Source organism: Cuculus canorus, chromosome 2 (assembly GCF_017976375.1).
Source record: "Cuculus canorus isolate bCucCan1 chromosome 2, bCucCan1.pri, whole genome shotgun sequence".
NCBI lineage: Eukaryota > Metazoa > Chordata > Aves > Cuculiformes > Cuculidae > Cuculus > Cuculus canorus.
In genome coordinates, this window is record NC_071402.1 from 124,449,942 (window position 1) to 124,465,814 (window position 15,873).

Here is a 15,873-nt window from a genome sequence, read left to right on the forward strand (position 1 = left end):
AAACAAAGCTCTTATTTTAACCATGGTCTCTCAATAAATTTATCCTTAAAAACTGAAATGTCAGTTGAGCATTGGAGAATCTACTGCTTCTCTTCACAGGAACCACACCAAAGCCTGAGTCACCAATTTAATTTTTTGGATTTAACTTTCTTCAAGTGTGGTAGTGTTTCAGTTTGGGAAATCTGATTTCACAATGTATGAATTTCACAAACAGAATTCACCAGAATTTAGGTAATTCTAAATTTGAGATGTTATTTGGGACTGCTCTTTGAAATGTAGAATACTTCATGAGTTGTGTGATAGCAGTCATAAGCAGGAACTGTGAGATGGATGCACTCGGGGGGGGGGTGTTATCATTTGCTGTTATTTGAGGTTGAATCCCATTGTTACTCTTCAAAGAAATAGTAAATGGTTGCTACAATTAGAATTTGGTTTATATGCTTGCAAAAAGCTCAGTAGAACACTTTATATCCACATATCCTGTATACATTCAATATATTCAAAATCAACTCTTCAGCTGTACAATACCATTATGGCACTAAATTGTTACAATGGTTCTAAGTTGTTTTATAACTGTGCCAGTGGGATAATAGGCATCTTGTTTTAAGATTTCTTGGTCATTTCTTACAGTGAAATTGCAGCAAGTCTCTTAACCCTGAACCACAGGTGATATCTGATGAACATCTGGTCAAAGTTTGGTGTGATCAGAATTATTAGAGCATATTCAATGGTTTCTTTAAATGTGAAATGTGTTTCTGAATTTCCGTTCTCTATGTTGCCTTTGAAGCTTCGTGATCTAACACATCTTCAGACATCCAGCCTCTGTGCTGAAGAATATTGGTTTATAAGAGTGCATTCCTGTGAATGCACTGTAAATAAAAGCTCCAAAAGTCAGGTAGTGTTTCAATAATATTTATTTAACTTTTGCCTGATGGAAAGCAGTTAAATAATTTTGTGTTATTTTTCCAAATGAAGTTAAATAAAGCATTGTTCACTAAAACTGATGATGTTTATAGTGGAATCTCTGTGATACCATATGGAGCATTATCTTATCTAGACACCTTATCTAGCTGCTCTAAACACTGCGTTAACTACAAATAAAATTGTAGAAACCCATTAGATATGTCTCTTCTTACTCCCCAGTAGAAGACTGTTGTAGGGGGATTTTTCCCTTTCTTTACTTTTGTTATTTAATTGTGATGGGGAATTTCTTTTGAAAATCCCACCTTCCTTGCTTGCCAGATTAATGAAAATCAAGTATTTTTCCAGCATTTTGAAGCATACATGACAAAGTGTGCATAGGGAGCAAAGGTATCATGCAATGTACTTAGCTCATGTGAAAGGTATGAGGTGACCTCACAGCCACCCTGAAATCAATGACAGTGCTGCAGTGGACACTATGAGAGCCAACTGTCTCTTTTATGATTTTATCTACTGATTTCTATGTGGATAGATAAACTATATCCCATCTGGAGGCAGCAGCCAACTGTTACCTCCTTAACTATACTGGGAAGGGAAAAATACTGCCTTTTGAATCCGTCTCGTCCACCTGCAAGATGATGGCTCCTGTAAGACATTTGTATCAAGATAACAATCCCAGAAAGCCTGTGTGCCTAGATAAGCTGTAACCACATGCTGTTCTGGGGAGTAAATTTGGATTATGGTGCTGGGAATAGAGGGGAACTATGGGGACATGCGTATGAAAGGAAGGGAGGCATTAGTGACATGATGACAAATACAAACCAAAATAAATGTGGTGTTTTTATAAATGAATAATGGCTTTTCACTCAAGTGAGAAATAAACTCTTCATCACCCAAATTTGAAATGGGAGAAATGCCTCTCTGTACCACACGGCGAGTTTGTGGATTAGAGGAGCATCTTTGAGGATGATAGCTCATTTCTGCCTGACGTTGTACCTTTCATTTTCTTGGCATTTGGGTCAGTCAAAGGTGATAAGAACAGTGAAAAGCTCCTCTTCAAAGCTATACATGCCAGGCCAGAAATCTAAAAGCTGCAAGTCAGTCACAGAACGGCTGAGGAATGTATATGGTTTTCCCACAAACAGGAGTCAGGACTAAATCTTAGGTAAGCAGTGATTGAAAGTTGTCACCTCTTTTGAGTGGTTAAACAACTCAGTGATCTTTCTTATGTTATGAAAGATGTGATGTTTACATCCCAGAAGACCATCATCTCAACAGGTATTTTTCCATGGACTTGTAGAGAGAGTGGCATTGTCTGGTGGGCAGGAAGACTGAACAAGTACTTTTTCTTCCTGGACTGAGAGATTTAAGTTTATCCTGCACGATACTTAGTCTTCTACAACCATATGAAAGAAATGCAGATGATACGCATTCCACTCCTCTTTTTGCTTGCAGCCTGTTACAATGTGAGCTCTCACCTGCTGCTAGTAGGAACGGCTTAGAGCAGAAGTGGACAGAGCTGTCAGCATCACTCAAGGCACTTTGTTGGGACAGCCTCCTACTATTAATTTCCAGACAGAAATTCTCATAGAAACAACAAACTTAAGAATTCAGGGTGGTCTTTCAAATTTCTTATATTTCTGGGAATTTCCTTTAAAAAATAAATAAGCAGAATTTGCACATTTTTTTTTTCTATAATGATGTGTTCAGCCTTCCTGCATTTGATAAGGAGCTGAACCCATGCTGAGAAGCTTCTGGCCCAGAAAATTTCATCCTGAAAACTGTATATGAACTTCTACTTACTCCTGTGAGCAGTCCCAGTGGTATTCAGAAGTGTTTGGGTCTTGTGAGGGAAAATGTGGGTTCTGAAGTAACCACTTCCTACACTTCTTCTTATTGGAGTGTGAGTACTATACATTTCTGCTGTAGCAGAAGTTTTCATCAAGTGTTTCCATGCTTTTAATCTTAATTTACATATATATTTTGCCATATTTTCATGCTTCACCAACCTGATAAGACTTTTTGACCTTTCAAGAAGTTAATATTTGCTTTTCAAAAGATTATGATGGAAAATAGCTTTTAAAGAATTTTTAAAGTAATGAACAATAAGTCCAGTGGTTATTGCAAAAAGAAAAGAAAGAACTCTGATGTTTCTGACTAAGTTATGGAACGTGGGTTGATTTCTCTCTACCTGGGATGGAAAGGCTGGATTTTTTTTCTGTTTCTTATTTTTTTAAATTACTCCTCAGTTTTCATCAGTAGTAGAATTTTTCCAGGGGAGAGAGAGAGGCTGCTGTTCAAGAGAAAAAGTAACAAAGAGTCTCAACAAGAGATAGGGCAAATGATCATATTAAGTTCTCCCCAGCATCCAAATTCCAACATGGTCCTGAAGTACTCATTGCTCTAAAGGCTGCCATTATTTCTAGCAAGTGGGTGGTGGGAGTTCTGGGGTCTGAAAAGCAAAGTGGATGCAGTTATATATTCAGTTTGCTTAAGATGCTCCTCTTTCCTCTCTGCCCTAAAGTCTGTGGCTGTTACGGTCCTGTTAGGGTCTTGCCTGTGGGTCCTGCTCCCCTTGGTATTCATGGCAGCAGTCCCAAGCTTAAGCAGTTCCTGGCCCTCTTTGGCTTTTGTGTAGCTGGCACAACAGATGGCTCAGGAATATACATGCTTTGGGGCCTCTCACATTCCAGCTCCCTCTTTCAAAATCCAAACCTCCCTATAATATCCATAATCCTTCATGTCAACTGTTTCACATTAAAAAGAGATATATTTTTGGTTTGCTAAACAAAAGTTCCTAAGGGCAGACCTGTTAATGATTAGCTGATGTAACAATGCCCAATAAAAGCAACTCGTAGTGGTGAAGTAAATTTTACCGCACCGAATAACCAATGGAGTAATTTAATTGTTTGCTGATATGTAGAATTCAATTGTGAAAAGTTTTAAGAAGACTAAATGATGTAACTCTTGCATTCACCTCATGAACACTTCCATAAGTTACTTGGATTTTTACTAGCAATAAACCAACCTCCACCATCTTTCATTTGAATATTTAAAAGTGCTTTACAAACAAGTTCCTGAACACCATGATTGCACTAGTCTTTCTATTCTGCCACCTTAGTGTACCATTTATTTCTTTTCAGATCATTCAAATTAAAAGAATGAAACTGGAAGGGAGGCATTACCAATGTGGTCTGCTGGGTGGGTTACTATCACAATGGCCAGCTCACTTTTGTTTCTGTTTTGAACCTCTGGCCTTCTCTCTCTCTCTCTCTTTTTTTTTTTGATTTTCTTTTTAATGATGTTTGAAAAGGAGAACACGCTTTTAGAAAGGTCTGCCTGAGAACCATAATGTTTCATTTGATGTTGCTCTTGTGGGATTCCTGTAAACATCTGGGCAACAATCAATAGTTTTAAAACAGTGGGGTTTGTCAAAGATCTGTTGGCCTTTAGATTTCAGGATCAATTTTTAGCCATTTCTAGCTGAAACAGGAGAATTACTCAGCTTTTTACTAACCTTTATCCTAAAAAAAAATATAATGGAGCAGCTTCTTTTTTTCAACAATTGCAAGCAGCTTTATCATAATCAAAATAACAGTCAAAACCGAATTTCTTTCTTAAGTTTGGGCAGGATGTACCTTAACTCGTATTTAAAGGATAATAATGGCACTCTTGCTCCCACTATCATTGTCTCTTTGGAGACCAATATTCAATTGCAAAGAGTCAGCTCTTACTGCCATACAACTTTTTAATGAAAGATCTAAGTACCAAGGGTGAAATGCATACCAAATTTTATTGAACCTGGAAAGAAAGGTTTTTCTCATTGAGAGTGCCCAGAATCAGTTTCACTTGGGCAAAATAATTACGTGCAGTTGTCACAGGTGAAAAGTGTTAGCCAAGGAAGCACATATGCCAGTCTATTAATTTGCTGAGAGACTAGGTAGAATACTTTGAACTGGATTTCTCTGCCTATTGGAGAAAAAACTGAGTATGTCCCCTGACTGATTCTCAAACCCGTATAATTAATGACTCCAGAGAGAGTGAGAAAGTTAGAAAATTGTTTGAAAGGGTATTCTGAGTTCTGAAATGACATATTTTAACATCAAGTAATCAGCAGATGAGATTCCCCAGTCCATTTAAATATTCAATACTTTATGCATATCAATCATTCTTGCAAAGCATAAGCTCTTGAAAAACCTCCTATGTTTCTCCTTACCACCAATTTTTACAGTAAGTATGCAGCGCAATTTACTGCCTAGGTCTGTGTGTGGAATTTCAATTGACACTAGTGAGAAGTGTGCGTGCTCCTAGTCATGGGTACAGTTTGGCCTTTGGGCAGTTTTCCTCCAAATGAGACCATGGGGAACAGCACCACACCGGGCTGCCAAAGGAGCTCCAATTTCCATGATTTCGTACAATTGAGTACTCTTATTTGCAACCTTCCAAAAGCAGTAAAGTTCTAGTCAAAATGTAATTCCTAGGCCAAATATAAAGAAGCTGAGGAAAACCTTTGAAGCACTTGATATGCTTCAGATATTGCAACAGATATTGTTCAAACAGATATTGTTCAAAGTTATTTTTATTTTCTTTCCAAGGCCGTAGGTTTAAATTTTGAGTTTCTCCAGTATAACTATTCCAGAAATGCTATTTTGCTATAAGTCCATGCATGGACAGCTTTATCCTATACAATTCTGATTTCAACTCAGCTCACTTTGGGTAACTGCTGCTAGGGACACTTACTCTGGCATACCTATTTCCATAAATATTCAACTGTAAGAAAGTCTATGCATTACATAGGAAAAAAACCCCATCACAGTAGGTGGATATTATCTGATGTTGTACAAGATCACCTGCATACATTAAAAGATGTCATCTTTGGATTTCTGATTGATTACTGAGAATAACATTGCTGTAATAGTTACTTTTTAGTATTACAGTATTAGAGAAGTCACCCCAGCCTTATCCAGAACTGACTTTATGGTGAGAGACAGAGTAGGATACAATCAGTAAGACAGGAAAGCATGCTCTCTCGTGTTTCCCATCCAACGTAAAACCAGAAGAATTTCACAGCTATGCAGGAATCTAAGACAATAGTGAATCAAAATTCCAATGCATAAGCAATGGTTACCAGTGCCATTTTAGACCCTGCTTGCCCCTCATTGCCTTTCCAGAGGTTGCCGATGTGCTGTAGGGTCCGATGTCACATCTGCCAGCCTGAAGCAGGTGTCTTGGAACTCCAGAGCTACCTTGCATTAAGTGCTTGTGCTTTGGCACTTGAATTGTTCTTCACGTGCCATGAGTCTCAGTTAAATACCTTGGCCGCAAACATGTTTTTTCTTACAAAGATGAAAATTCTTCTATCATTACAACTAGCATGGAGTTTAATTCTTCATTGCAGAAGGTATTGCAATGGAAGCAAATTCTGCTGAGTGCTTCTCAATGACATAATAAAGGCATAACACAAACATGAAAATTACATGTCTACAAGACAAATTGAAAACTTTCTCTCCTCTTATCCCTGCGAAAGAAAATGTGGAGTGAAATGTGAAAATTCTCAACAATCCCTGTTTTGTAGCATTAAAAACATTTTAAGTGATTTATTATCACACTAGGTATTTTCTTTACCACACTCAGCTTTGAAACGCTCTTTTAAATACAAACATATCCTCTCTTACTTGCATGGCGTAATACTGTAAGCACCAGGGTGCAGCAATGGTGGGTGGCCTTTTTTCTTCTTCTTGCTAAACACATGAATGACCCGCATGGGATGGTCCAATTCTCCCACTCCTCTGCTGCCCCTCTTTCCTTTCAACTAATTCAGTAAAGCTTCATGAGTGTTGGAAGGTAGCAAATGAAGTCATGTAAATCAACACACCTTAAATCACTGGGCAATAAAGGAACCCTGTTGATCTTCACAGACATTTCTGTCCTGGAATGAAATCTCACGTGAGGCGTATCAAATCCTTCTCCTTATAACAGAAGTGCCGATTCCTCTTTTTGGGCCAAATGCTACTCTTAGATACATATGTGAGGTCCAGCTGAGGGAAATGGAAGCAAAATGGAGCATCCACTATCAGAATTTCACCCAGAGATATCAGGGAAATTCCTGTTCTTATTGACTGACTGCAGTGGTGATACTGAGGTTGTTACATCAAAAGCAGTGACGTTCCCCCACCTTGGTAATTTTGCTATGGAGATCTCCCCTGTGGCACAGGCAGAGGCCTCTCCTGTATTTCCCTCTGTTCCCATCTCAAGCAACCTGAGTTGACACACAACTCCGATGCACAACAATTTCTCCCCTCAAAATATCTGTCTGTATGTCTCTTGACTGCGATTATATACTTTCCCTAAAAGGGGACAAGCAACACATTTTCTTGCTGAAACCTATTAGAAGCTGGGAGAGATGTGAAGAACTAGATTCTCTGCCTCACTGAGACATTCTGTACTGTTAGAACAATGGGACCAGAGTGAGACAGATCTTCCCACCATGCAATTTATTCTGTTGTTGGGAAATCTTTAGCCCCAGTGGCTTCTGCAGCTGGTGGCAGGCAGAATGCTGAAGTCAGGGGATGACAAGAATAGTATTGCTGTTCCCTGTCCGTGCGAGCTCTTGATAAACGGCTGGTTTAGCTTAGAGCAGTCCCAAGGCTTTTGTTTGAACTGTTAATGATCTGGGTTAGATGAAATTAGAACTGGGAAAGCAGCAGCCAGCTCCATTGTCATTCTTCTACCTTATAGCTGCAACTGGCAGCCGTAGAGTATTGCTAAAAATGCTAAGGGACTTGCATCTTATCACCATCAGAGACACGGGAGGCTGCACTGTGCCTGCTGCCACCTCTGCAGGCAGCTTCCAACACAGAGATGCTTCCTCCCTCTCTGATGTAAAAATGAACTCAACTGCACATCTTTTCAGAGTCCTCATCTTCAAACGGTCTCTGTGTAGGGAGGCAGAGTGAGTGTCTCTAAATCCATCAGACTACTGCTCAGTCCATGATGCCTGGGAGTGGTGGAACCACGGCTTTGTGCCTTATGTATGGATGGGGAGGACTGTGCTCCCTTCTCCCTCGATGATGGGGCAAGTGTTCCCTCTCTTCTTTATCCCGCCCTTTCCTTTCATAAAACTGTTTGGAGCTTTGTGACTGCTGCCTATCTGACTCTTTGAAATTGTCCAATGGTTTCAAAAGTTATTAAGAGGGAGATAAAGATGTACACTCACTCACCTGCATACAGCAAATATGCATTGTTTCCTTAGGAAAATAGATCTAACACAAAACCAAGAAATGCAGCTACTCTTGATCATGTTCTTAATGGATTTACATTAGTGTGACACTAGTTAATGCCACTCGTTCATAGAGATATGTCAGCCTCAAAGGTTTACTGCTTTTTGGCACCTTCTGTAACGAATTATACCAGGGAAAGGAGTGTTTAAATTGCTATCAGATGAAAATAGTAGCATTTTAAAATCACTTTGTGGGGTATGTATCACTTCAGAAGATTCTGAGTAACCATGAATCAAGCCTTGAACTTCTTACCACATGTTAGGAGACCATCTAAATCTTCCCATCCTCTCAGTGAAGAACAATAGCTTTCACTCGAAGAGACACTATTAATGGCAAAATGGCTTTAAAAAAAAAAAAAAAGAAGGGAGAAGGAATAATAATAACCCCTTCAATCACTTGACTTACAGATGCAACTAATTGATTTGAGGGTTGGTGGGGAGAGTGCCATGGCAGCCAGTTTGATGTAGTAATTAATGCAATCATCCTTCTTTGTTATTACTTTAGTAAGGTAAACACCCTGTTAAAATAAACTGAAACAGTTGTCTCTGGCCAAGAGCTTGCAGTTGTGGTGAGCAGCGTAATAACCCTATAATGTAAAACTTGGACAGGAAAGAATGAATTACATTAATCCCCAAAGGTTCTTACTGCAGACTTTTGAAGTTTTAACTTTAAAGTTAGAGTGGAAAACGAGATCTGAAACTTGGAGGCTATGTGGCTCCTGAGAGAAAGCAGTGTGTGTCTGCTTGAGTACCCTGAATCCTGTTAATATGGGCCAGAGATAAGCCCAGTTTCTGCAAACACTCATGCTTGTGCTTATCTGCACTACTACAAATAGTCCCACAGTACTAAAAGCTAGGCACAGCATAAAAATCGCCAGGTAGATTTTGCATCATATTGGAGTATCAGTATGAAGATGGAGGGTTTCAACTTTAGTTTTTACCTAATGACTGTCTTTTAGAAGTAGTTTCCAGAAAAACCCAGTTTCAGTAGCATGAGTCAAAGGGCTGATTTATTTGTTTGGGTTGTTCACGGCAGTTGCTCATTCTAGACAACAACATTGAGAAGCATAGCAGTGCTGTGTTATTAAGGATCCCTGAAAGAAAAGGGAGTTGCTGAAACACACAGGAAAAATGGAGAAAATCAATTTATCGGTAAATAATAACAACATTTTTCTTTTCTATTTACTTACAATGTTTTTATTGCAAGATGCGTGCAACTCAGCATATTATTCAGATATTTCAGATTTCTCTTATATTCTAAACCTCTTATTCTACCTACAATGCCTGAGTACTTCTTTGGACTGAAAACTTTGCACATGGCCCTAAACCTTACAAAAATTTTTATACAAAACCTATCTGGCTCCTTTGTGGAGTCCCATGGGACAAAAGGTTTGGATTTCTTCTCACTTCCTGCTCTTCTCATTGACAATTTAAGCGTCAATAGCCTGAAGGATAATTTGCCAGATTCCCATAAGATGTAAGCCCAAAGATAGATTACATCACTGGAAATGGGAGTAACTTTTATGATGAATAATGTACAACGCATGCAAGACAGTGAGCACAGTGTATTGTACTGGGGTAGATTTAAGGTGTGAATAGGTAATAAGGGGTTATGGCCTCCTTGTTCATGTCAGCCAACATAATGTGCTTTGGGCATCACAGGCAAAGTAGTCATGATTGGTAGAATTTTTACTTTATTATTTATTCCCAGATAACATAAATTTCTGATCACCAGTCAGGACACGGAGAAAAACAAAGAATCAACAATTAAACGCTGAAGTAAACAGCTTTCCTACCCCTTGCCCAATGCTCAACTTGGGTCAAACACCACTCCTAGCCCTGCCTCATTGCAGCTGCTCTCATTTCTCAGGCACTTACACTGGGTCTGTCTCAATCTCCTCAATGAGCAACAGGTGTCTGTCTGCCATGCTGGATGTTATGGGTTTCTATCAGCTTCTGCAAGCTTTTTCTTGTTCTGTCTCCGCTGGTCTTGCCTCACGTGGGTCACCCTTGGCTGTTGTCCTGAAGGGTGTTCCTGTCTCAGTAGAGCTCACTGTAGTCGGTCAGAGCTGTCCCTCCAATGACAGGGATAGCTTCCTGCCAAGAGCCCTTGTCCCTCCAGCTGCCTCCTCCACAGCATCTCCAGCCCCACGTCTCCAAGAGCACCACTTGTCCCTGAAGGCTGCTATTGGCTTTCTTTAATGTGTCTGAGTCAGGGCACTGTGTGCTCCTCAGCTATAGGCAGAAGTTCTGGCACGTAATCTGTGTTTTCATGTGTTTCAGAGATGGCTGCACATGGCACTTGAGTCTTCATGGCCTCCTTCCACACCGGTCATCCTCTGGTACCAAACCCCCACCATTTATGCCCAATGCACAAGGTCCTTCTGCAGGCTGGGCTGTCCCCTCTATGGAGAGCTCCAGGCTGCTCGTTTCTTTCTGGATTGGCATTCTAACAGGAAAAGCTTCAGAAAGCTGAAGACTGCCCTGGCTGTACAGAAGAGAGAGACACGTTATTCACAGCACATGGCTATTTATACTTTTTATAAGCTCTGGAGCTTTACCCCAAAGGATCATCTTCTTGTCAATTTGTCATTTCTACAACGGTTGAAGTTGATAACAGAAATAGCATAGTCCACAGAGAAAGCATCTGAGATGAGAGTAAGTATGCAACCTAAGATAACAATTTTTTAAATTCCCTTGTTTTCATCCTTAGGCTGGAATTCTTCATTCACATTCCTACGGATGCATCTTCATAGTTAGTTTCTTCCCCAAAAAATTGAAGTAGATGGTAACGTCAGTTGTGTAGTAAAGTACATGAGAAGGCAGTGAAAATTGTCAGCACTGAGATAGGAAGGGAAGAAATCAGCGGTACAATCCCCTTCCCTTGGCCTTAGGTAGCATTTCAGGAAGTGCAAGATGACAGCATGAACCTGGGGTGTTTTTCAGTGCCTTACCCCAGCTGAAAGAGGGAGAAAGGACAGTTCTTATGGGAACCAGGGTAGCATTTCCACCCTGCTGCTCACCTGCCAGCAAACTGATGAATCATAGAATCATAGAATAGTTTGGGTTGGAAGGGAACTTAAAGAGCATTCCGTCCCAATCCCCCTGCCATGAGCAGGGACATCCCACTAGATCAGGCTGCCCAAGGCCCCATCCAACCTGGCCTTGAACACCTCCAGGGATGGGGCACCCACAGCTTCCCTGGGCAACCTGTGCCAGTGCCTCACCACTCTCATGGTGAAGAAATTCTTCCTTACATCAAGCCTAAATCTGCCCCTCTCCAGTTTATATCCATTGCCCCTTGTCCTATCACTCCAAGCCTTTGTGAACAGCCCCTCTCCAGCTTTCCTGTAGCCCCTTCAGGTACTGGAAGGTCGCTATAAGGTCTCCTCTGAGCATTCTCTTCTCCAGGCTGAAAAAACCCAACTCTCTCATCCTGTCCTAGTGGGGAAGGTGCTCCAGCCCTCTGATCATCTTTGTAGCCCTCCCCTTGACCCATTCCAACAGCTCCATATCCTTCTTATGTTGAGGATTCCAGAACTGGACACAATACTCCAGATGAGGTCTCACAAGGGTGGAACAGAGGGGCAGAATCCCCTCCCTCGCCCTGCTGGCCACGCTGCTTTTGATGCCGCCCAGGATACCTTTGGCCTTCTGGGCTGGCAGTGCACATTGCCGGCTCATGTCGAGCTTCTCATCAACCAGCACCCCAAGTTCTTCTCCGCAGGGCAGGTCTCAATCACATCATCCCCCGTCCTGCATTAACCTCCAGGGAATGAACGCCATTCCCTGTTCCTGCCAAAAAAGTACTGCACTGTCTCTTCCCCGGTGCCCTCTGCCCGGGGCAGGAAGGGATTCCAGACCTTTCCTTGGGACTTTGCCGGGGTTCGATGAGTCACCTGCAATCAGCCCAGCGCGGGGGCAGTTTGCCCTGGAGACACCCGTGTCAGCGCAGGGAGAGAAAGCAGCAGCACCGCCTTCGATAGAGACCCGCAGCGGCCCCGGCAGCCGCCGCGCCGCCCGCCCCGACACACCGAGCCGGGCTGAGCTTCCCGGGCGGGCCACGGGGGGGCACGGCCGCACCGGGAACGCACCGTGCCGACACCGGCCGAGAAAAGCCAAGCCGTGCCGAGCCGAGCAAAGCAGAACCATGCCAAGCCGAACTGAGCCAAGCGGGGCTGAGCCGAGTCATGCCGAGCTGTGCCATCTCCAGCCAAGCTGAGCCGAGCCGAGCTAAGCTGTGCCGTGCCGAGCCGAGCTGAGCCATGCCAAGCTGTGCCATGCCAAGCCAAGCCAAGCTGAGCTGAGCCGTGCCAAGCCAAGCCGTGCCGAGCAAAGCAGAGCCGTGCCAAGCCAAGCCAAGCTGGGCCGAGCTGAGCCATGCCAATCTGTGCCATGCCGAGCCGAGTCGAGCTGAGCCACGTCATGCCAAGCCAAGCTGAGCTGAGCTGTGTCGAGCCGTGCCATGCCAAGCTGAGACAAGCTGAGCCTTGCTGAGCTGCAAGCCAAGCCAAGCCATGCCAAGCTAAGCTGAGCTGAGCCAAGCCATGCCAAGCTGTGCCATGCCGAGCTGAGCCAAGCCAAGCTGAGCTGAGCCAAGCCATGCCAAGCTGTGCCATGCCGAGCCAAGCCAAGCTGAGCTGAGCCGTGCCAAGCCAAGCCGAGGCAAGGCGAGCTGAGCTGTGCCATGCTGAGCCGAGCCAAGCCAAGCTGAGCTGAGCTGAGCCGAGCTGTGCCATGCCAAGCCAAGCCGAGGTGAGGCAAGCTGAGCTGTGCCATGCTGAACCGAGCTGTGCCAAGCTGAGCCAAGCCGAGCTGAGCCATGTCAAGCTGAGCTGAGCTGAGCCTAGCCAAGCCAAGCCGTGCTGTGCTGAGCTGTGCCAATCCGAGCTGAGCCAATCCGAGCTGAGCCAAGCCGAGCTGTGCTGAGCCCAGCTGCGCCAAGCTATGCCATGCCAAGCTGAGCCGAGCTGAGCTGAGCCGAGCTGAGCCGAGCCAAGCCAAGCCATGCCATGCCATGCCATGCTGAGCTGAGCCAAGCTGAGCCAAGCCAAGCCAAGCTGAACTGTGCTGAGCCGTGCTGAGCCACGCTGAGCCAAGCTGAGACGAACTGAGCCAAACCAAGCTGTGCCTTGCCATGCCAATCCATGCCTTACCGAGCCAAGCTGAGCTGAGCTGAGCCCAGCCCAGCCCTGCCGAGCCCTGCCGAGCTGTGCCCTGCTGAGCGGAGCCACGCTGAGCTGAGCCATGCCAAGCCGTGCTGTGCCTTGCCAGGCTGAGCCGAGCTGAGCCATATAACCATCGTGTCCCCTTGTGCCCAGCAACCCTTGCCCTGCCATGCCGCATCCTTGGGCCCTGTCGCTGCCATCGGGTACCGCTGCCTCTGGCCCTGGGAGATGTCAGACCCTAACTCCATGCGGCAGTGCCTGGGCTGCCTGGCTGAGCAAACCCACCTGCCAGAGATCCTGCAATGACCTGGGGCCTCTCCAGGTTTTTCCTTGGCCACCTGCCTGTTTGGCCTGGATGGGAGAGCGGCTTGTGCCCAAAGGGGATGGGGATGGCAGCAGGTGAGGAGCAGGTGAGGAGCAGGTGAGTGGGACCTTGTAATACTCGTGGTCGCTGTCAGCCAGAAGGTTTGGGAGCAGCCGGCAAAGCCCTTTGCAGTATCCATGGAGAAGCTGGAAGAAGTGTGGAAGGCAGAGCTTTCCTCTTCCCCTTCCCCTTCCCCTTCCCCTTCCCCTTCCCCTTCCCCTTCCCCTTCCCCTTCCCCTTCCCCTTCCCCTTCCCTTCCAGTGACAGGGAGTGCAGTGACAGGATGAGGGGTAATTTTAAGCTGAAAGAGGGGAGATTTAGATTAGATATTAAGAAGAAATTTTTTACTGTGAGGGTGGTGAGGCACTGGAACAGGTTGCCCAGTGAGGCTATGAATGCCCCATCCCTGGAGGTGTTCAAGATCAGGTGGGATGAGTCTGAGCAACCTGATCCAGTGGAAGGTGTCCCCACCTACGGCAAGGGGGTTGGAATTGAATGATCTCCAAGGTCCCTTCCAACCCAAACCATTCTTTGATTGTATGATTCTATGATTTGGCCAATCGCGGGAGGAGTGGTTGCTTTTTCACACCCCGGAAAGCACCAGCAGAAAGTAAAATGCAGAAATCGAGTCACTATGGTGCGAGTGATAACCCAGTTTTCTTCAGTGTTGCCATGCCTGCACAGGGCACACTTGCTGTCTGCAAAGCAGACCTTCCTCAGGTGACCAAGGCAAGCAGAGAGGCATTTTGTCCCCTCAGAATCTCATGCACTTTTTCTGCTTGTAGGCCACAGGTCTGAATATCTTTATGTGCATACAGGGATAAAGCACTGCGTACTTCAGCGGGATGGTCCGTCTGCATGTGTGCACGCGTGCATTTGCTGGACGAGGGTCTTGCACGTTCCCCTTCCGTTATTGCAGGTGAAGCTGAGGCAGAAGGAAGCCTTTTTAAAACCAGGGGATTTTATAGTGGAGTGAATGAGATTCGGAGAGCAAACATACCTCTGAGGAACGAACGTGGAGAGGACCCAGTGCCAACTATAATAATCCGTGTGACTAATAGGGAACACCGAGAACTGTTCCATTATATCATGAGACATTACATCGTGCTTGAAAAAACAGTCTTTGAAGACATGTGAAGGATTGGCAAGTGCTTTTCAGGGAATCCTCCTTTATTTCTTCAAGGGTTTCAGCCCATGTTCATCATGTTAAGCATAATTTAACTTTCTTGGCGGTTACATTGAACTTAATCGTATGGGTTTTACTTATTCATCATTTAAATTTGGGGTGTATGTATGGACTTATTTAAAAGTTACTCATTTATAGTTCCTTGGAGGAATTAGAAACTGGGACTTTATGATAATTTCGCCATGCATTTCTAGACCTCGCCCAGTGTGCTATGGTTTTACGAAACGACAAATATTAACAGAGCTCTGTTTGCATTTAGTCTCATAGAACATATGGAGTAATATTTCTGTATAAAGTATTGTGATATCGACTCTCATATTTAATTTTAATATCACAAGTGTCAGTCAGGAAGGAGATTGTTACCTTCATTACAACTAATACAAGTACAGCAAAACAAAGAACTTTTTAGAAAATGAATATGCTCTGGGGAAATTCAATAAATCTTTGTTAGAAGAAGAAAGGTCTTATATAAATACATAAAAGCTTGCTGTGTATTGTGCAAAAGTTGCTTACTGCTAAAGCAGTAATGCATTGTAAATCAACGGTGGGTCCCCTAGCACATTATGGCATATTTTATTGGGTTTTTACCTTAAGGTAAGGTCTTTTATTAAGAGTATATAAGAGCACACTCTGCTGAATACCTTGTTTTTCACAGTACTCTATACATAATGGCTTTTTTTAATATGCTTCATTAAACATTCCTGTAATTAATGCATTTAATGGGAATCCAGCAGTAACAAATATAAAATTTATTGTGGTTTAAAAAACCCCTCACTTTGATTACTAGATTTTCCATTAGCAAATGGCAATGACCAAATTTCTCAAAATATTTCTGCACTCACCCCAGAAATCTCCTGCTAAAACAGGTGATGTTTTCAACTGCGTAATGGGAAAGAAAAGCCACATAAATAATCCTTGCGAAGGAGTTAGTATAAACATAGAGGGAGAGAGAGCA